At 44.2% G+C, this 23,263-nt stretch overlaps 1 pseudogene; it reads right to left on the minus strand.

The window, feature by feature from the left end:
• Positions 1-5,257: 5,257 nt before the first annotated feature.
• LOC127417807 (craniofacial development protein 2-like) lies at positions 5,258-8,334 on the minus strand (annotated as a pseudogene).
• Positions 8,335-23,263: the final 14,929 nt, after the last annotated feature.

Raw genomic sequence — 23,263 nt, forward strand, 5'->3', positions numbered from 1 at the left:
TGCCACAACACTGGACTACCCGCTGAAATGGCCGGGACCTTGTCTCGGCTCCTCAGCACAAAACCTGAATGAGTGGTTGCATACCAGCTCCTTTTATACCCGTATGTTCGGGGAAGTGGTATGCAAATACCACTCGCCAATTTTCATTGGCCTTTTATCAAGACCAGAGGTGTTTCGGGCTCCCAAGAGCGACCTCTAGTGTCACTACATTGACACAATGTCTCGTTCCCTCCATCAGGGAATGGAGGTTATGCAAGTAACCAGGACGTTTTTTCTTTCTCAGGAGAATATATAAGTGTGCACAATTATTAGGCAACTAATAGTTAGTAACTATTGATCTGTTCATGATCAACTTTCACTGAAGCAGCAACCACAGCCTCCCAAATGCTGTTCAAAGAGGTGTATTGTCTTCCCTCACTGTAAATCTCACGTTTGAGAAGGGCCCACAAGTTATCAGTTGGGATTTAAGTCAGATGAGGAAGGGGGCCAAGTCATTATTTGGGCATCTTTAAGGCCCTTGCTGGCTAGTCAAGCAGTGGAGTACTTGGATGCATGTGATAAAGCTTTGTCCTGCATAAAGATGATGGCCTTCTTGAATGCTGAGGACTTCTTCCTATACCACTGCTCGAAGAAAGTACTTTCCAGAAACTGGCAATAGGTTTGAGAGTTGAGTTTCAGTCCATCTTCAACTTGAAAAGGTCCAACTACCTCATACTTAATGATAGCAGCCCATACCAGGTGGAGGGGTACCCTCCTCCACCTTGCTGGCACCTGACTCGAAGTGGTGCCCTGTGTCCATTAGTGATCCAGCCACGGGTCCATCCATCTGGTCCATCAATAGTCACTCTCATTTCATCGGTCCATAAAAACTTCGAAAAATCTGTCTTCATTTATTTCTTTGCCCAATCTTGATGCTTCAACTTGTGAATATATTCAGTGGTGGTTGTGCTTCAGCCTTCTTGACCTTGGCCATGTCTCTGAGCACTTGGCACCTTGTACCTCTGGATACTCCAGGTAGGTTGTGTTCTGGAATATGGTAGCATTGCAGGATAATGGGTTCCTGGTAGCTTCATGTTTAATTCTTCTCAAATCTTTTGCAGTTAATTTGCGCCTTTTCTTCTCCATGTGTTTTTTGCACCCCAGTTGACTATTTGCAACAAAACGTTTGATTGTCCGGTGGTCACGCCTCAATAGTTTAGCAATTGCAAGAGTGTTGCATCTGTCTGAAAGGCATTTTATGCATTTTATAAAATCTCTTTCTTGGCCCATTTTACCTGAGGTAATGAAGCTGCCTAATAATTATGCACACCTTGATATAAGGTGTTAGTCACCTACGCCACACCCTCCCTCATTACACAAATACATACCACCTGAAAATGATTAAATCCAATAAGCATTCAAGTTTACATGGTTTGGAGTTAGAAAATGTGCATGGAAATAATGATAAGATCAGAATACTCACTTGCCTAATAATTGGGCATGCAGTGTGTGTGTGTGTATGTGTATATATATATATATATATATATATATATATATATATATATATATATATATATATACAGTATACTGTATATATGAGATAAAGAAGCCATCAACAGCATAATTATAGCCTAATATTACAACTTACATCTGCAATGAAACAAACTCTCAACAGAGCTTGAGCAGCTGAACTTGTAGAGAGAGTATTGTGAGGATTGCCGGGAAACTGAAGAGCTTTTTAATAACCTATTTTCAAACGTTTCTTATATACACTACCGTTCAAAAGTTTGGGATCACTTAGAAATGTCCTTGTTTTCCATGAAAACATACATGAAATGAGTTTGAATAGGAAATATAGCAAAATGAATAGGAAATATAGTCATTGGCAAGGTTAGAAATAATGATTTTTATTTTAAATAATAATTGAGTCCTTCAAACTTTGCTTTCATCAAAGAATCCTCCATTTGCAGCAATTACAGCCTTGCAGACCATTGGCATTATAGTTGTCAAATTGTTGAGGTAATCTGAAAAGATTTCACCCCATGCTTCCTGAAACACCTCCCACAAGTTGGATTGGCTTGATGGGTACTTCTTACATACCGTACGGTCAAGCTGCTCCCACAACAGCTCAATAGGGTTGAGATCCGGTGACTGTGCTGGCCACTCCATTATAGACAGAATACCAGCTGAATGCTTCTTTCATGAATAGTTCTTGTATAGTTTGGAGCTGTGCTTTGGGTCATTGTCCTGTTGTAGGAGGAAATTGGCTCCAATCAAGCGCCGTCCACAGGGTATGGCATGGCTTTTCAAAATGGAGTGATAGCCTTTCTTCTACAAGATATCTTTTATCCTGTACAAATCTCCCACTTTACCACCACCAAAGCACCCCCAGACCATCACATTGCCTCCGTTTTGGTGATTTGGTGAATTAACAGACGAGCTCATAAGAGATAGACTTGTTCGTGCAGTGACAAATGATGCATTGAGAAAAATCCTGTTGAGATACAGTGAATTAACGTTAGTCAAAGCCATCAAATTATGCCAAATTCATGAATCGGCTGATCTTCATACAAAGACACTCGCTGTGCCCAGGGAAAGCAGTCCTAATGTGGACAGTGTGCACCACAAAATAAAAAAAGAAAGTGAAATGAGGGTTTAAACAAAACCCAACTCTGACTGTGCAACTACTCAGACCATTGTTAATTGCAGAAGTTGTGGAGGTAAACAAAGCTAGAAGGGAAATATGTCTAGCATATGGTCACCTAGACTTAGATCCTCCCATGCTAAGTAGCATATCAAGCAGTGAGTTCTCTCTAGAGTTTCCTGTCTCTGGCCACGGTCTCGGCGTCATCCCATGTGGTGTTTAGTAACTTCAGGTCTTGGATAAACATTCTCCTCTGCATGTTTCGGGGGCATCCTCGTTGACATGTCACGCCTGGTAATACCCATCTCATTGCAATCTTGGGGATCTGATGGTTCTCCATTCGAAGAACGTGGCCAGCCAATCAGCCAATCGGAGTCTCCTGTGGGTGATGATGATGTGGAGCTTGCATACATCAATTCTTAGGAGCACCTCTTTGTTGGTGATATGATCGTAATATTGGATCTTGAAGATTTGGTGTAGGCACCTTTGCTGAAAGATGTAAAGCTTCTTGTTGATGCTTGTGTCAAGGAATTTGCAAGAAGGAGGACCCAAATGCAGGAATGAGTGAAACAAATGATTGTAATAAACAAAAGAAAAACAAACATGAAACATACAAGTGTTCTCCCACGTGAGAGTTTTAAGAAAACAAATGGAACAAAACACGATTACAAGCTGATAACTAATAAACAAAATAACTAACCAGACAGAGGAGTAACGCACGAACACTGGGGAACAGACATGGGAACGAAACAATCCGACAAACACAAAGGGAAAGGGAGCACAATATATACAGGCAAGGCACAAGAGGAAACAGGTGAAGACTATAGAGCTGAGGAGGACGGGGCTGGGCTGGAATGAGACACACCCGGTCCCCAATCAGCCTGATGGGGCGCACGAGGGATAAAGGCGGCCGGGGACGACAGTTCGAGAGAGAGAGAATTGCAGGCAGCTGTACTGTGTGTTTTTGGTTGTGTGTTTTGTTTAAATTGTTTATTAAATTATTATTTATATTATTAAGCCGGTTCTCGCCTCCTCCTTTCCACTGAACCCCCTTACACTGGTGCCGAAACCCGGGAAGGAGGAGGGATTCCCGTCGCAGAGTCCTCGACACTGCCATCCACCCAGGGGAGCGCCGCTGCCGTCCGACGGGGGACGGAGTAGCCTGATCCACCCGGACGCGGGGAACGGCAGCTGTCCGCGAGGCGAGTGGGGACAGGACTTCCCGACCGCCTGGAGTGAGGGAGCCGCTGCCGGGGGCGGAGGAGTGCTCTGCCATCCCTCGGGAATGCGGAGGGGTCGAGAGAAGACCGCCGTCCGTGGGGGTAGGAGGGAAGTGACTCCCCGACCGCCTGGAGTGGTAGGGCCGCTGCCAGGGACGGAGGAGTGTCCCCACGGGACACTGGGAACGCGGAGGGGCGTTCTGTCCGCTGGGGGTCGGAGGTCTGACTCCGGTCCGCCCGGGGAGGAGCGGCTGCAGTCCGCCTGAGAGGGTGGAGTAGTGATCGAGTACCACGCAACGGCACATCAGAGAACCGGTGAGTTTCTTTTTTCTCTCTCTCTCCTCTCTCTCTATCGCTCTGTGTTGGCCTTTCCCTTGCCATTTTGTTTTGTTGTTTTTCTCCTCCTGTCTCCTCCCAGGTCGAGGAAGGCGGGGATGACCCGCCGGCAGTCGGGGCGTAAGGCACGCCCCCCCGGAGAGGAAGGGTGGGGGATGTACGTCATGCTGGGGGCTCCCAGGCCTGAGGCAACGCCGGGAGGAGTGTAGAGCCGAGGAGGGCGGGGCCGGGCTGGAATGAGACACACCCGGTCCCCAATCAGCCTGATGGGGCACGCGAGGGATAAAGGCGGCCGGGGACGACAGTTCGAGAGAGAGAGAATTGCAGGCAGCTGTACTGTGTGTTTTTGGTTGTGTGTTTTGTTTAAATTGTTTATTAAATTATTATTTATATTATTAAGCCGGTTCTCGCCTCCTCCTTTCCACTGAACCCCCTTACAAAGACATTCAACAAAACGAGGACTAAACTAGGGGTGAGGCCAGAGGGAATGAGGAGGCGGAGTTAGGAGAGCACATGGCAAACATAAACACTAGACTAAGCCATGTGCTCATACATACAAACTCACAGAGACAAAAAACTGACAAAGACAGAAGGGCAGACAGAGAAGGATCATGACAGCTTGTTGATGCCTTCCAGGTCTCGCTGCCATAGATCGCCATCGGTACCACAAAGGAGGAAAACAGGCATTGCTTGATCTTCAAGTAGATGGATGGCGAGCACCAGATATTTTTAATCCTCCGAAAGACAGCTGCCACTTTTCCGATGTGGCATTTGATGTCTGCATCTGCATCTCCATTCTTGGAGATCACACTACCAAAGTATGTGAATTTCTCCACCTCCTCTTGCCACTGTGACCCGACTACGATCCCCTTTGTGCTACCCATGGTGTTCACGTGCATGATCTTCGACTTCTCGGCGCTTATACTGAGGCCTACTTTGCTTTTATATCTGCAGGTATCTTGTCCAAACTGGCCACCTTATTGTCCTTGAGGCTTTTGATCACAAATTTCACTTCTTTGATGGTGAATTTGCCGGTGTCCACTTGGAGCTCTTCCCCAGCTTTGTCCGCCTCAAAGTCTTAAGTGGTGGTCAGGTCTGAATGATTAAGAGTTTCCCGGAAATGTTCAATCCATCTCTTGTTTTGCTTGTCTTGGGTGACCAAAAGCTTCCCGTTCTTGTCGTTGACTGGGACACTGGAATTGCTTCTTGTGTGGGCCAGCTCGTTGATGATGCTATAGAGGGTCTTTGTGTCATTTTGGTTGGCCACTTCTTGTGCTTCTATTGACTTCCGCTGTAATTCCTTCTTGTCCTTCCGATAGATTTTTGCTACAAGCCGATCCAACTTTGCGTATCGCTGGCTCATCGTCTCTAAATCTTCTGCATTCTCTGCCTGCTTCCGCTTCAGTTTTGCAACCTTCCTCTCGTCATTCAGATTCCACGATCGGTCTTGGATCCATTTCTCTCTCTGTCAGCCATGGCGTCTTTTAATAATGTCCTGGGCGCAAATCGTGATGGTGTCTCTGATGTTAATCCAGGGCTCTTCCACATCCTCCATCTCTTCGAGCAGTTCGAAGTGATTACGCATTTCCAGAGCGAAGGTGTCAGTGGTGACAGGGTCTTTGAGCTTCTCCACTCCAAACGGTTTCTTTGGTATGGGCTGCCTTTGATTTCATAGTTTAAGGTTGATATCTGCTCTGACTAGATAATGATCCAATCCAACGTCTGCTGCTCTGTAAGCCCTTGCGTCACATAAGGTTGATCTCTGCTTCTGGCTAATGCAGATAAAGTCGATCTCGTTGAGGGTGTACCCATCTGGTGATCGCCAAGTCTTCTTGTGTATCTGCCGATGTTTGAAGTATGTGTTGGGCCTCATGTATTCAAATAGAAGACAAAGGCAGGCCTAACACAGTCATAAAACCTAACTCAGCCCCCCACATAACAAGTCATAAATCTTACTGTTAAAAACCGTGCCAAAATCAAAGGGAGTCCAAAACAGACTACAAATCCCATGAAGCCTTGCTCACTAAAGGATTGAACTCTCAACTCCTATTGGATGAGGCACACAACAGAACGTCCCTCAACCATGACATCATCAGGAGTAGAAATGCTTCCGGGATTTGCTTCCAGCAACTTTGCTCACCGTGTGTAGACGCAGCTCATTGCTGCTCTCAGGTGCAGCCTTGTGGCACAAGGAAGTAACGTCCGACTTGAAACTGTGGCCATACAATCTCCATCTCACTGGACAAGTTGAGATTACTCTGTGTTCCACCGAACACTCTAACGGATCCGAAGGAGACCGCCGAGCAATCCGCATCTTCATCCATTTGCCTGCAGAAGTGAAGAGAAAGATTTCTCTTCCCTCTTCAATCAAGTCAACGTCGCTGATTTCTCCGCCAGCCCGCCGAGAATCAGCAGCCGTACCGCCCGCCGACAGAGCGAGGAAACAGCCTCCCGTCATCACCTGAGCCTCGAGGAACCGAGTCTGAGTTAAAGGATGGATGAACACACATTCTGCATCCTCATGTGATTCAAGTAAGAGGTTTACATCTGGGCAGAGATAGAATATTATAGTGTGTTATTCTTGTGTACCAAAGTTATTGCTTGTACAGTTTATGGACCGCCATGTCCGCTCATTATTAATACTCAGGGTATTAATTATCACGAATTTGATTTGCTGTATTGTGGTCCAACTGCATTGGGCTGTTGTGCATTTCCACCATCACGGGTGAGACCGGCAAACTGAGTTTATCCATTAAAGAATCAAAGAATGCAGGATGGTTTACGAGCCGTCCACTGCGTCTCTGAGTGATAACCTAACAGCTGCTTTCTCTCCCATGATCGCAAAATCGGCTTTGGGGCCGTCACCTAATTCTCTCTCTCTCGTACTAACCACACACACACACACACACATGCACGCGCGATCCCTCACAAATATTCTCGGACACATTTTTGGCTAGTGGATAGCTTCGTGATAAACCTCAGCTTTGTCCCTAAGCTATCATACAAGCGGATACACGCGAAAACTGGTAGACACCAATGACTGGTTTCTCTCTGCCCACATTCGCGGCCATATTCTCTGGCCGGAAGTCTTGCATGACATACTCTCCACGAGAGTCACGTACGCCATTTTGTGCACGTCCCTCCTTACACACACACACTCATGTGTTATAGAATTATTTTGATTTCCATATCTAATCATATCACTGTTTAGTTTGTAGTTGTAAGTCTGAAGTTTATTGACTGCATTGTATTAATTATTAAATGATATTACTGCATAAATAAACTTTGTTATATTACAAAGAGAAGTGTTTTGGTTTGTTTTGCATACACCTGTGTCATGCTGACGGGATGTCAGTGCTCGGATTCAAGCCTTCATTCATTGTTTTTTTCCTGAAAATTGATATTCTTCGGATGTCGATTTTCCTAAGAAAACAATCTAATATTGAGACTGTTATACTATCTGGTTATTAGTCCCTGATTCCAGGGTGGTGCCCCATCAAAATTAATCCTTATTAATATTCTATTGATTTTTGATAATTGATAATTATCTTTGACAATTGTTGATTTTGAAAGATCAATAAGCTAGTGTTAATTTTAATTAATGTATCATAGATGTTAATGATTAGTGATTATCTTTGATAATTATTGATTTAAAGGATTAAAAAAAGCTAACATTGATTCTCATCAATGTTCTATTGATTTTAATAATTAATAATCATCTTTGATAATTATTAATTATTGCTAATAACCAAACCCGCTCCTAAACGTAGCACACTACATTTACTGGAGCCCCATATGAGGGTTTAATGAGTTAGATTCAATTAATTAATTTAAATATTAATTAATAACTAAAGAAATAATTATTAATTATTTCTGATAGTAACACTGATCTAAACAACCAGTAAAGCCCTACATATGTGTTCCTGACACATAACCTGTTGTGTTCATAGAACTATATCAGCCGTTCTCTATTGTCACTCAGATGTTCAGAAGATGCATGGGCTCCAACCACACTCTCAAGGCCCTGTCGATTGCCGCCCAGTTAGGCATTGAAGTCACCAATTAGAATCTTCAAATTGTATTTTTGGATGTCGTCAAACACATCTTGAAATGCTCGTAGAATTTGTCTTTTGCCATATCTTCTGCGCTTTCCATCGAAAACCCACTGTAGTTGGGCGAGTCGGACACTTTTATATAGAGTCCTCACATTCCATGTTCTGATGCGAGTGATGTTTAAATGCAACAAGAGGAACCATTTCAAAAATGTTGTAAGTCCACATTAAAGCTAAAAGGCAAACCAAGAAAGACTGTGAAAAAAGAATCATCAGTAGAAAGCAGTGATGAATCTTACTATGTGGATGGTGTTAGAATCAAAAAAGATGCCTCACACACAGCAGAAACAAAGACACCACAAAAGACAAAGATATTATGTACTGTACACATCAATGGAAATTCAGTTTAGCTTAAAGTAGATACAGGAGCCGAGTGTAATGTAATTCCAGAAGCTCTGTTTACAAAACTAACAGATGGAGAGGAGGAATTAAACTTGTCAAGGATCACAAAACTCGTAGCCTATGGAGGTGAAGAGATTCCCACAGTTGGCCTGGCCATGCTTTCCTGCCACTCTTCCAATGAGGTCCATAACCTCTCATTCTATGTAGTAAAGAGAAATATGCAACCATTGTTAGGTCTGCCTGACTGCCTTAGAATGGGTTTAATCTCACTCAACAAAGAAATCCATCATGTGACAGAGGATGAAAAATCAAGATTCTCATGCTTATCTTTTTAAAGATGTGGTTGACATGCTCCCATTAACCTACTCAATGAAACTGGACCCAGGAGTGCATCCTGTTGTAAAGCCTGCACGCAAGATCCTGGTAGTCATGCATGACAATGTCAAAGCAGAATTACAGAGAATGGTCAATCTAGGTGTCCTTACCCAAGTCACAGAGCCCGCTGAATGGGTATCAATGATGGTGGCGACCTTAAATAGAATTCGGACGAGATTAAGCTATGCATAGACCCAAGAGACCTCAACAAGACCCTCCTTTGTCCACACCACTCAATGCATACAGTTGAAGAAGTAGCTGCTAAAATGCCTAATTCAACTCTCTTCTCTGTCCTGGACGCAAAATGTTCCTTCTGGCAAGTCTCTCTGGATGACAAATCTTCAATGCTATCAACATTCAGCTCACCATTTGGAAGATTTAAATTCCTGCGGATGTACTTTTGGGATCAGTACAGCCAGTGAAATATTCCAATGAGCCATGGAAAAAGTATTGTGCAGGATATCCATGAGCCGTCATTGTGGACAATATAATCGGAGTAAGGGATGTGAAAGAACATGATGAAAATCTCAGGAAAGTGCTGGATTGTACACAAAAGGTGATGCTTAGACTTAACTCTCTCAAATGTAAATTTAGGTTCCCAGAGGTATGTTATGTTGGACATGTGTTCACAAGTGAAGGACTCAAGCCTGATCCTTCAAAGACTAAAGCTATCACAGAGATGAGAGTCCCAGAAAATGTCACTGCCCTACAGTGTTTTCTAGGGATGGTTAACTACCTCGCAAAATTCATCCCAAACTTCGGCAACCTTTCAGCACCGCTTCGAGAACTGACCCACAAAGACAGAGAATGGTGTTGGCTCAAGCAACATCAAGATGCATTTGATGCATTAAAGGAGTGCATAACCAATCCACCAACATTGAGGTATATGATGTCCACAAACCTGTGACATTGACATGTGATGCTTCTCAATTTGGACTTGGTGCGGCATGTCTCCAGAAAAATGCTCCTGTAGCATATGCTTCAAAGGCTTTGACACAGACAGAAACTCAATATGCTCAAATTGCTCAGTTGTGTTTGCATGTGCCAAGTTGAATGATTACATCTATGGGAAACAGATCCACAATGAAACATCATCAGTCGTTGGTCATGATAATCAACAAACCCATACATACAGCACCAGCATGGCTACAGCGAATTATGTTGAGGCTCCAGAAATATGACTTAATGATAACCTACAGGAAAGGAAAACATACAGTATATACCTGGCTGACACTCTGTCACACGCACCCAGGAAGAGCTTGGACGTGCATTGCTGTGATGAAACTGGCTTTGAGGTAATGTCACTGGAACACATCTCATCATCAAGACTTGATCAGTTGAGAGAACATACATCATCAGATGTAATGCTCCAACAGCTATGCAGAATAATACACGATGGCTGGCCAGGCAGACAAGCAAAGCTTCCATCTGAACTTCATCAGTACTTCCCATACAGAGAGGAACTCATAATGGAAGATGGGAATGTGATGAAAGGCCCAAAAGCTGTGATCCCCAAGTATCACAGCTTTAAAAAAATAAAAAAATAAAATAAAAAAATAATAATAATAATAATTTATATATATATATATAAATTCTCCACAGAGGACATCCTGGAATGGAATCAACAAAATGCAGAGAAAGAGGCATACTGTTTTGGCCCTCAATGAATCAGGAAATTGAAAGAGAGAGTGCTTCATGCCCTGTCTGTGACAGCATAAACCCACACCAACAGAAACAACCATTGAAACCACATGCTACTGTAGAACTGCTCTGGTCAACTGTTGCAACAGACCTGTTTGAGTGGAATGGTCAACATTATCTGGTCTTAGTGGACTCCTACTCGGCTGGTTTGAGTTAGATTTTTTCGCAATCTGACATCAACCACCATAATCACAAAGCTAAAAACACACTTCTCAGTGTATGGTAGCCCACATAAGGTGATACCATACAATGGAACTCAATTCTCTAATCAACAATTCAAGAACTTTGCAAAAGCCTGGGATTTCATACATGTGACCAGCAGCCCAGAATATCCGCAATCCAGTGGGCTAGCGGAGTGAGTGGTCTGCAGTGTAAAAGAACTGATGGAGAAATCAAACAGGGATGGAGACAACAAATTCCACAGCTTAACTTGAGAAACATGCCTCTTGACGTGTCCTTGGATCACTAGCTGAAAGGCTCATGTCAAGACATGTACAAAAGTTACTGGCCTCTTCTGCGAAAAGTTATATCGAAATTGCCAAACAGCTCACCCAGGAATGGCACTTTCAGTACTATGACAGATCCAGTAAGCCCCTTTGCCCCCTGTGGAAAGGTGAAGTGGTTAAACTCCAAACCCCTCAAGGGGATAACAAAATGTGAACTGTCAAAGATGTCTGCAAAGAACGTCTCGGTTACTGTCATAACCTCCGTTCCCTGATGGAGGGAACAAGACATTGTGTCGATGTAGTGACACTAGGGGTCGCTCTTGAGAACCCCGATCACCTCAGATCTTTGAGAAAAGGCCAATGAGAATTGGCGAGTGGAATTTGCATGCCACTCCCCCGGACATACGGGTATAAAAGGGAGCTGGAATGCAGGATTCATTCAGGTTTTGAACACGGTCCCGGCCATTTCAGTGGCTAATACAGCATTGTGGCAAGAGGGACACACAATTTAGGGCATAAAGCTGCCTGGTAGAGGGAGCTCTGGCTTGAGTGATCGTGTCTACGACTGCTGGTGGTAGACCGCTTAGACCTTCCACGTCCCTTCCAGGGGCCAGACATGGAGATTCCAGAGATCTGGGCGTGGATGCCAGAGGGTGCCCCGTCCCTGAGAAAGAAGGTCCTTCCTCAGTGGAATCCGCCAGGGAGGTGCTGTCGCGAGGAGAGTGAGGTCCGAGAACCAAGTCTGAGTGGGCCAGTATGGGGCCACGAGGGTGACTTGTTCCTCGTCCTCCCTGACCTTGCACAAGGTCTATGCAAGAAGGCTTACTGGGGGGAATGCGTATTTGCGCAACCCCTGGGGCCAGCTGTGTGCCAGTGCGTCTGTCCCGAGGGGGGCTCCCGTCAGGGAATACCAGAGCGTGCAGTGGGAGGATTCCCGGGAAGTGAACAAGTCTACCTGTGCTTTGCCGGATCGGCTCCAAATCAACTGGACCACCTGGGGGTGGAGTCTCCACTCTTCGCTGAGCATTGCCTGCCATGACAGCGTGTCCGCTGTGGCGTTGAGGCTGCCTGGGATATGAGTGGCCCGCAGCAACCTCAGCCGCTGCTTACTCCAGAGGAGGAGATGGCGGGTGTCCCTGCCACTGAGGAAGCCATATGCCCCAGGAGCCTCTGAAAGTGTTTCAGTGGAACTGCTGTCCTATGCCTGAATGACTTCAAGCAGTTCAGCACCAACTGCGCGCGCTCGCTTGTGAGGTGTGCTATCATTGAGACCGAGTCTAACTCTATGCCGAGATGCTCTGAACCGGGGAGAGCTTGCTCTTTTCCCAGTTGACCCGAAGCCCTAGACGGCTGAGGTGCCTGAGCACCAAATACCTGTGCGTGCACAGCAACTCTCGAGAGTGTGCTAGAATCAGCCAGTCGTCGAGGTAGTTGAGTATGCGGATGCCCACTTCCCATAACGGGGCAAGAGCTGCCTCTGTGACTTTCGTAAAGATGCAAGGGGACAGGGAGAGGCCGAAGGGGAGGACCTTGTACTGATACACCTGGCCGTCGAAAGCAAACTGTAGGAAGGGTCTGTGTCGAAGTAGAACTGAGACGTGAAAGTACGCATCCTTCAGGTCTACCACCACGAACCAATGTTGATGCCAGATGCACACCAGAATGTGTTTCTGCGTTAGCATCTTGAACGGGAGTTTGTGTAAGGCCCTGTTCAGAACTCGCAGGTCCAAGATTGGCCGCAACATACCGCCTTTCTTTGGTACGATGAAGTAAGGGCTGTAGAACCCTTTCCCCATCTCGGCTGGAGGGACAGGCTCTATCGCGCCCTTGCGAAGAAGGGTCGCTATCTCCGCATGCAGGGTGGCGGCATTCTCGCCCTGCACTGAAGTAAAGCGTATGTTGCTGAACCGGGGCAGGCACCTGGCGAATTGAATTGTGTAGCCGAGTTGGATGGTCCTGGCCAGCCACCATGACGGGTTGGAAAGCGTTAGCCACGCGTCCAAGCTCCGGGCGAGGGGCACTAAAGGGACGATCGGGTCTGACGTACCTGGGGGTGGGGCCTCGTGGCGGGGGGAGCAGGCAATGCCACGTCGAGGAGCATTGCTTTGACCCGAGGCGGCTGCACTGAGGGGGACCTCAATGCACTTACCTTGCTCTGCGTACCCGGCATAGGGCGGGTTAGCGACTGAGGAAGAGGGCCTCTTGGGCCGTCCTTGAGACTCGTCACAACTGGCTGGCCATAGGTGTGGTGCGGCCAGGCGCGCGAAGGCGGGGGGGCCGCGTTCGCAGAGCCCTGGCTGCGAATGCTCGGTGTCTGGTGGCCGTGACAACGGCAGCCGTGAACACCGATTATGTGACCCAAGGAGTGAGGAAACCACTCTCTTTTTGACAATTTGGGGCAAACAAAAAAGAATAGGAAACAAAGGATTTACCTCCCGGCCCTCCAGCGGGGGATGGAGTGGTCTGGATACCAGCTCAGTAGCGGACGTCTCGCTCCCTGGGTCGTCCAACTCAGGGGTGCTTAGGAGCCTTCTGGGTCCTTGTGCCGGCCCAAGAGACGAGGGTGTCAGCTTCCTGCAGGGGGCTCTACGCTGGAGCCGAGAGCTAGGCTCGGGCTGAGGCGGAGCCGCTTGGGCTTTTGCCGCCGCAGGGGTGCGGAATCTTGAGCCGCGCCGGGGCAAGATGTGCTGGATGGCCTCTGTCTGCTTCTTCACCGCCGAGAACTGCTGAGCGAAGTCCTCAACGGTGTCGCCGAAAAGTCCAATCTGGGAGATGGGTGCATTGAGAAAACGTGCTTTGTCTGTGTCCCTCATCTCGACCAGATTCAGCCACAGGTGGCGCTCCTGGAACACCAAGGTGGACATCGCCTGCCCGAGTGCTCGCGCCGTGACCTTCATCACCCAGAGCGTGAGATCGGTCACCGAATGCAGCTCCTGCAGCACATCGGGATCAGGACTACCCACAAGCAGTTCTTTTAGTGCCTTGGCCTGGTGTACCTGCAGGAGGGCCATGGCATGCAGGGCGGAGGCAGCCTGTCCAGCGGCACTGTAGGCTTTGGCCGCCAGAGACGACATTGTCCTACAGGCTCTGGAGGGGAGCGCCAGACAATCCCGCTAGATGGTGGCATTTTGCGGGCACAGGTGCATTGCAATTGCCTGATCCACTTGAGGGACCTCCGTGTACCCATGGACCATCCCGCCGTCGAGGGTAGTGAGAGCGGACGAACCCGGAAGTCTGTTTTGGGCAGCGAAAGTTGCCCTCCACGACCTTGTGAGTTCGTCATGCCCCTCCGGGAAGAGAGGAACCGGGGGGGGGGCGTGGCCATGAGCGGTGCCCTGAACCCAGGAACCAATCATCAAGCCGCGAGCGCTCAGGGGAGGCTGGAGGGTTCCAGTCCAACCCGATACTCGAGGTGGCCCGGGCAAGCATGGTGGTCAGCTTTGCGTCGGCCTCAGACTGGGCGGGCAGACCCGAAGGTGGCAGCCCAGTCGAGTCCTCGGCATCCGACATCGCAAGTGCACTCTCCGATGCAGCAATCGAAGACTCATCCTGCTCGCGGGCCCTGAAAGACACATCAAGCCGGCCATAAGGCGAGCTGGTCACATTTCGGAACCGGACGGGAGAAAACAAACTCCCCAAACTCCCCAGGGGCAAAATCTGCACTTGTCGTGCAGAAGGAGAGAAAGCCGCTGGAAATGCGCCGTATATCCAACAGCATACGCTTCTTAAGAGGTGAATGGAACAGCAGTAGTATTCAGCTCGCTGATAGTACAACCACTCGGCTCCGAAGAAAAAATCTGAATGAATCCTGCATTCCAGCTCCCTTTTGTACCCGTATGTCCGGGGGAGTGGCATGCAAATTCCACTCGCCAGTTCTCATTGGCCTTTTCTCAAAGATCTGAGGTGATCGGGCCTCTCAAGAGCAACCCCTAGTGTCACTACATCGACATAACGTCGAGTGAGTGACAGAAGGGGAACCAAGATCCTGCATAGTTGAATCGCAAAGGAAGGAATGCAGCTGGAATCGTAGACATATATTACTTGTTCCTAAACCATCACAACAACACAGTGACTACAGCTTTGCAGATCATCAGGTGACTGGTCTACTAAATCAAGACCGAAATATTCCATCGCACCACATCGGAGAACAAGTAACACCTGCTGAGCCTAATAGGACAACATAATTTAATGAACCTGCCAATGATTCAGGGGCAAGACCAATGATATACTGTATATATATATATACAACTGGATTGCTCATAACATAATAACAGTGAAGCCACTGCGCCACCAAATTGCTATGCCGAATCATTCCAATGTCCCTATTGACTTAGGAAATCATCTAATTTCAGTGAGTATAGATATTTAATCACCGATTTTATATCTGAAATCTGCATGTACATCCCTACAATGCAAACATCCTACACATGTAATTATTTATTTATGTAAAGTTTATTTATGCAAACAGATCAGCTGAATGTAAACAAGTTCACTGAGACTTGAGGTAAGATACAAACAGACATTTTCAGACTTATTCATTGTGAACATCGAAGTGTTTGTTCAGAGTTATTTGTTTTATGTTTTCATCAAAAAGTGCCTTGTACTTGCAGTCATTTGAAGAAGAGTGCACACTCTCTCTCCCTCTATCACACTTGCAGTATACGTGCAGAGAGGGAGACAAAGCAAAGTTGGTTCAAATTAAACTTTTTTAAAATGGCAAACGAACACATATTTATGACATGTATCCATGTATGACTTCAGATAGCACTTCAATATAAAAAAGCAAATCCTGGGTATCCAAGGCGATTTAGAAATCCTGGTCTGACACTAGAGGGTGAAATGCAACTGTCATATCCAGAGGTCGGAGATGGTGAAACGGGGATGTTTCCTCCTGTCAGTCAATGATGATCTATGAGAATTTGGGCATACCAAGATGGCCGCTCAAACACTTCTGGTGGCTTCACCTTCTGCAGGCAGTTTACCGCTACATCAGCGAGCCAGTTCTATATATACAGTATATCAATGGGCAAGACCCTATATGACAAGATAAGGCAGGATCTCAAAACCAAATCCGAAATATATGCAGTGAACTGTTCAGATGGAAAAAAGGACTCATAAGTATTCTTGAAGGGATTATCAATTCGTTCAAATTGATGCATCCTGAATTTCATGTTATCACTGTAATGTCACAGTTAAAAGCTTAAGATGTTATATCTGGTCATAAGTGATTTAATATGTGATTTCAGTTTGAGTAATGTTCATGTTTATTTATATAACAAGGGATACAACTAAAGAAATGGGATGTAGAACATTGTGTTAATGTTCTTTGTGATTAATAACTGCATTTTGGACTCTACAACTAGCCGTAGTGAGGATGCCATGGAATGCCCAGATGTAGAAGGGAAGTGTGTGTTGTAGGTTATCCGTGTTCATATAATGCTGTTCCAAGCTTGTCAGTAAACTTGTGATATAAACAAAGCCAGCCTACACTGTCATCATTCAACACAGAGTAAAAAATAAATAAAAAATTATGTTGATGATTGTGTTTGTTGCAATCCCCAATGAGTAAGCCAAAGTCAACAGTAAAACTCCCTAAGATGCTCATTTATTTATGGTTAGTCACACTGATTGCAACATTGTTTTACTATAGAACATATTATTTCAATTCAAATCAATTCAACTGACCTTCATTAAATCTTAACCTTTTAATAACACACTGGATCAGCCAGGAGTAAAGTGTTTTACGTGATAATTATTTCTGAATTCCTCTTCACCTTCATTACATTCAATTAAATTGGTAAAATTACAGGTGCTTGCTAATTTAGAGATCAGTCCATACTGAATGCAATATGGGACAAGCCCAGATTAACCTATATACAGTATATACAATCAGAAGTGTTAACTAATCAGGTGTTTGTCACCTGCAATATTACAACCATGCTATTAGACTTGCAAAGTCAGTTCACACCAATTGCAGTAAATGGTTATTCAAAGATTTCTTTTTAATTTTTTTTTTTTTTATGGTGGATCTTAACTGTCATAATATTTTGGACTCAAAATATTTAATATTATTCACCTCATGAGTAAGTTTTACATATTGTATATAATGTTCTCTTTGTTTAATTTGTGTGACTTCATTCTTTATGTGACTATCATTCTTTATGTTACTGTAACATTGTTGGTGGCTGCTGGCAATGATGACGATGACGAGGACGTGAAGATGAAGAACCCAAGTGCAGTTTATTTAGAGACCGTGAAAACCATTAACCCTGACTACAAACATGAAGCAATCATAACATGAAACTTGACTATAACCAGACTAGACTTGACTTGACTTGACTTGACTTGACTTGACCATGGCTTGACAAACACATACGATAACATTCAATACTCGACAAATAGACAACGCAAACATGAGGGCTTAAATACAAGACATGGGAGAATATAAACCAATGAACAAACAGAACTGATAACAAGATAATTAAACAATAAACCAATGAAAACATAACACATGAACATGGAGGGAAAACAGAAATCACATGACTAGGGAAACAGGAACACACGACATGAAACAGGAACTAGAATTTCAAAATAAAAGACATGAATCAACAGAATACACCTGAAATATCCCCCCCACTAAGGGGTGGCTCCTGACACCCCAACACATAAACAAAACACGTAATACATGACATAATTCAAAGTTCTGTAGGGAGCGGGGAGGGGGGTGTCTTGAGGCATGGGGCATGACGTGGCGAGAAAGGGCGAGGGGCATGGGACCAAGGCAAAGTCCATGGGAGGTGAAGCCATGAGAGGCTCGAGGGGCGGAGCCTTGGAAGGTGGAGCCGTGAGAGGCTCAAGGGGTGGAGCCTTGGAACGTGGTGCCCAGAGAGTAGCCGAAGGCTCGAAGGGCCAGAGTGGAGCCGATGGCAGGGAGGACCAAGGCGATGCTAGAGGCTCGAAGGAGCAAGGCGGAGCTGAGGGATCGAAAGACTGAGGTGGAGCCGGTGGGACAGAGGACCAAGGTGGAGCCGTAGGGATGGAGGTCCCCGGTGAAGCTGACAGATCGGAGGGACGAGGCGCAGCCAGAGGATCGGAGAGCCAAAGCGGAGCCAGGTGACCGACATACCAAGGAGGAGCCAGAGGGACGAGGGACCCCGGCACAGCCGACAGGCTGAAGGACCGTAGTGGAGCCAAGGGAACGCCGAGCTGAGGCAATGTCGAGGGACCGAAAGGCCAAAGCGAAGTCCAGGGCTCATAGGGTCCAGGCGGCATCGGAGGGCCGAAAGTTCCACTTGCCTGCTCAGGAGAAAAAAAGGTGGGTATAAGGGTGGGAACCATCTCCAGGTCCCACTGCTCAGGTGTGGCTGTGACATGGCATGGAGCAGGCTGAAGCGTCGCTGTGACGTGGCATGGAGCAGGCTGAGGTGTCGCTGTGACGGGGCATGGAGCAGGCTGAGGCGTCGCTGTGACGTGGCATGGAGCAGGCTGAGGCGTCGCTGTGACGTGGCATGGAGCAGGCTGAGGCGTCGCTGTGACATGGCATGGAGCAGGCTGAGGCGTCGCTGTGACGAGGCATGAGCAGGCTGAGGCGTCGCTGTGACGTGGCATGGAGCAGGCTGAGGCGTCGCTGTGACGTGGCATGGAGCAGGCTGAGGCGTCGCTGTGACGAGGCATGGAGCAGGCTGAGGCGTCGCTGTGACGTGGCATGGAGCAGGCTGAGGCGTCGCTGTGACGAGGCATGGAGCAGGCTGAGGCGTCGCTGTGACGTGGAACTCTGGCTCGGCGGCGGCCATGACGTGGGACTCTGGCTCGGCGGCGGCCATGTCGTGGAACTCTGGCTCGGCGGCGGCCATGTTGTGGAACTCTGGCTTGGGATCCGCCTCCCCCACAGTGAACGGGGAACCGATGAATCGAAGGGCGAGGTCGATATATTGAGCCAGGCTAAGGGAACTGCGATCGCCAGGCATCAAAAAAGAAATGGACTCATTTAATCCAAATCTAAAATAACCCTTGAGGGCAACCTCATTGAAGTCCTCCTGGCTGGCTAGACAGCAGAAGTCCTCAACATAGTCCTCCAGAGGACGATTCCCCTGACGTAAGCGCAGAAGTAAAACTGCTGGGTCCATGGGTGGTCGAGTATTCTGTAACGTTGTTGGTGGCTGCTGGCAATGATGACGATGACGAGGACGTGAAGATGAAGAACCCAAGTGCATTTTATTTAGAGACCGTGAAAACCATTAACCCTGACTACAAACATGAAGCATTCATAACATGAAACTTGACTATAACCAGACTTGACTTGGCTTGACCATGGCTTGACCATGGCTTGACCATGGCTTGACCATGGCTTGACCATGGCTTGACAAACACATACGATAACATTCAATACTCGACAAATAGACAAAGCAAACATGAGGGCTTAAATACAAGACATGGGAGAACATAAACCAATGAACAAACAGAACTGATAACAAGATAATTAAACAATAAACCAATGAAAACATAACACATGAACATGGAGGGAAAACAGAAATCACATGACTAGGGAAACAGGAACACATGACATGAAACAGGAACTAGAATTTCAAAATAAAAGACATGAATCAACAGAATACACCTGACAATTACATTATTTTGTCCATAAAGTGTTGCATTCATAAGATCATAAAATCTTGCTCAGGTTCCCAAAGTTGGATCTTTTTTTTTTTTTTTTTTTTTTTTTGATTCCTGTCTTTAAGAGCATTTGCCTCTGGTACTTATTTTTTTTAATAATAATAATAATAATAATAATAATAATAATTATTATTATTATTATTATTTGGTGGACTGGTTTATTCAAAGTACCTTTTAGAATTATTTGTTTATTTAAAGTTATATACAGTATGTTGTTTGTAAAAAAGTATTAGAACAGCACAGTCCAAGTAGTTTGCTTGGATAATTAATATTTTGAAGGTTTTACTAGTTTACCAGCACTGGAAGGACATACTGACGGATAGATAGATAGATTGATAGTTTGATTGATAGATAGTGTAGAATATTTTTATCAAGTTGAGTATAAATTAATCAAAATATAATCAATGTTAATATAGCCATTTTATTCTACAATTATTTCTGATTGTCAAGCATGAATCTTAGTTTGTGTGTGGAGAAGCCTGTGTAGGAAAGGAATGTGCTCACATATAGTAAACTGCTCTCAAGACTGCTGAGAAAATATATGTTAAGGTTCCTCCACAGGTGTCTCCTGTCCACTTCTTAAAATAAACAGACTGAAGTCAAAGAATAGGGTGATGGATGATGGTGACATGACATGTATGGAATGTATTGGCCACTCCTTGGTAGATGATTTTTAAGCGGGTGAAAACCATTTTGCTGGAGTTGTTGTGCTGGGAACAGCTCTGCTTTTTTATCTCTGATAATAAAGTCTATCTTCTGGCATCAAAACCCCAAGACTTCAAGAATGATGTTTCACAGAGGTGGCAGAAACCACAACATATTGGCGACCCAGTTGGGACTGGAAGGAGCAGAAGGGTGAAAAATCACTGCGGGCTGGCCTGACAGGCGACACAAATAGGTGGCCACCTAAGGTAATCATTTTTGCTTATAATTAATTTGTGTTGCTTGCCAGAGTTTGCCTGTGGTGGTAAGGAACTCAAAAAGCTTCTCCAAAATTAAAGAGCAAAAAATAATAAAAATGTTTTGATTGCAGAAGAAATAATTGCATGCAATGATGTTTTTTTTTTTGTTGGATAACAGCAAATGAAAGCAGATAAAGTTTAAAATAAAAAAAGCTGGGTAGGCATGAATCGCAGGTTTTTGACCGGGTAGGCAAATCCTGCAATTATCTGTTTTTACAGTTAAGAAGGCCTATATGGATAGCAGAAAATGAAAGCAGATAAAGTTTATAGAAGCCGGGTAGGCATGAATCACAGGTTTTTGACCGGGTAGGCAAAAAAATCCTGTAGGTCACCTGAGAAAGGTGGTAGTATAGTTGCATTTTAGAATTAAAGTATTTTTTGAGAGCTCTGTGTTTATAAAGGCCTTGTGTTTGTAAAAAGTGTGAAAGTTTCTGTGTCTGTGGGAGTATTTTTGTCTGTGTTTGAAAGTGTGTGAAGTGTGACTGAAGTACAATTGTGTATGGAAGTGTATGAGCCCAGTAGAGAGACTGGAATGTATGATGCATCCTTAAAATAAAAGGAACACAAAGTGTATGTTATATGAGCCCTATAAATAAGGGGACAAGTGTGAATCTGAATGTAATATGAGCCCTAAAAATTAAATGAAAAATTAAAGGGATATGATGAATGGCGTAAATGTTGTCTAATGAAGAAGGATTGTCTTTTATATGTTGAATGGATGTCGGGAATGAAAGCCTGTCTCTTGTGAAAATTTGGAAAGGAATTTCCTTTGTTAACATAGAGAAAACTAAAAAAGAGATACTGGCTTTGTAGGTTGTTTGGCCATTCTTCAAACTGTAGAATTTGTGAGACTCTTTAGTTACTGCATAACTAATGAGGAGTATATATGCAATTTACAGCAAAGAAAATCTATTTAGGCCTGTTTTCAACCTTCCATCAATATAAGAGGCAGAAGAGATTTGATGATTAAAGGCAAATTAGGCACTTAAAAATTATTCTAGTTGCATAGTGGAGTCAAAACCAATGATGAAAAATATATGGAAGAGTAAATATAATACAGTATAAACTGACAATAGGAAAAAGAATAAAAATGGTGAGACAACACAGCTGTAATACAAAATGTGCATGAAAGCAAAAAGTTAACTCTTAGCTGGCTGGACAAAATTTAGTCTTGGGCTGTTCTTTTCATGCCATGAAGGAAGCCTGAAGTAAAATTAACTAAACTTAGAAAGAGCAGCTGTTGTTGGACATGTGCCAGATCATAACTCCTAAACTAGACTGTAGCATAGAAATTTACTTGACTTCATACAGATAGTTTATACATAAAAGTTGTATAACTGTGCTTAGAGTTAAAGTTCATATCACAGTGACAAAGAAGAATATTAAAATGACAAAGAACTATAAAGTGATTGAATTCCATTTGGGAAATCACATTATCTGGACAAACAATAATGCTTTGAGTCCAGTGTATTGCATTAAAATAAAGTCAACTAAGTAATTGGATTTTAAACAAAGGTTGTATTTAAGATAAGTGTTGTTATATTACATAAGGTATAATTATGGCAAACATTCCAGTGGAAATACTAAAATCTAGAAATCCACTGTGTAAATAACTGATTAATAAAATCTCAAAGAAGTGAGAAAGCAAAATAAATAAATAATAAAGGGACTTTAGTATGAACGTTGTGTATTGAAGAGTGAAGGTGAAACAAATTAGAAAAATTGTTTCAGTATATTGGCTTTGCAGATTATTGTAGTAGGAACTAAATTAAAACAGTAAAATATACATTTATTCTCTAAATTCAATGATTAATCTAAATGAATGGAGATAAAATAATTTTTCATTGTTCATATGCCAAGTAAAAATAACAGTGTAAGAAATAAAGACTCAGCTTATCTAAGAAAAAGCTGCTGTTATTTGTGTTTGGCACTATTTGGATACAGAGTGATCCTAAAAGTAAATTGACAACATACAGGAAAATTTGTACATGTATATGGTATAATATATATTACAATTAAAATGCATGTTATAGGAGAGGATATGGGAAATTGGTTTATAAATACATAAAAAATAATTGCATTTATTTTGGAAGATCATGTTATTCGAACAAATAAAAGTTGTTATAAAAATTGATACACTGATAAGTTTTTCCTAATTAGGATTAAAATATCCATTGTGTAGAGAATTTATAAATAAGCTCTCAAGCAAATGGCAAAAGAGAACCAAGATATGATGACAAAATGGCCTAAGGAAGGGATTGTGCGAGGAAATGGAAACTTTGATAAAAAAAAATTATAAAACTAAAGATAAGAGTAAAAAATAAAAAGAGAGAAACAAAAAGGGCAAGTAAGAAGAGAACAAGAGGAGATTGAAGCAGAAGCGCAAGTAATAGAAACACAAATAAATAGGAACATTAGAGAAACAGAAATATTAATACAAGACACAGATAAGTTGGTGAGAAATAGAAGTAGA

Source organism: Myxocyprinus asiaticus, chromosome 27 (assembly GCF_019703515.2).
Source record: "Myxocyprinus asiaticus isolate MX2 ecotype Aquarium Trade chromosome 27, UBuf_Myxa_2, whole genome shotgun sequence".
Taxonomy (NCBI): domain Eukaryota; kingdom Metazoa; phylum Chordata; class Actinopteri; order Cypriniformes; family Catostomidae; genus Myxocyprinus; species Myxocyprinus asiaticus.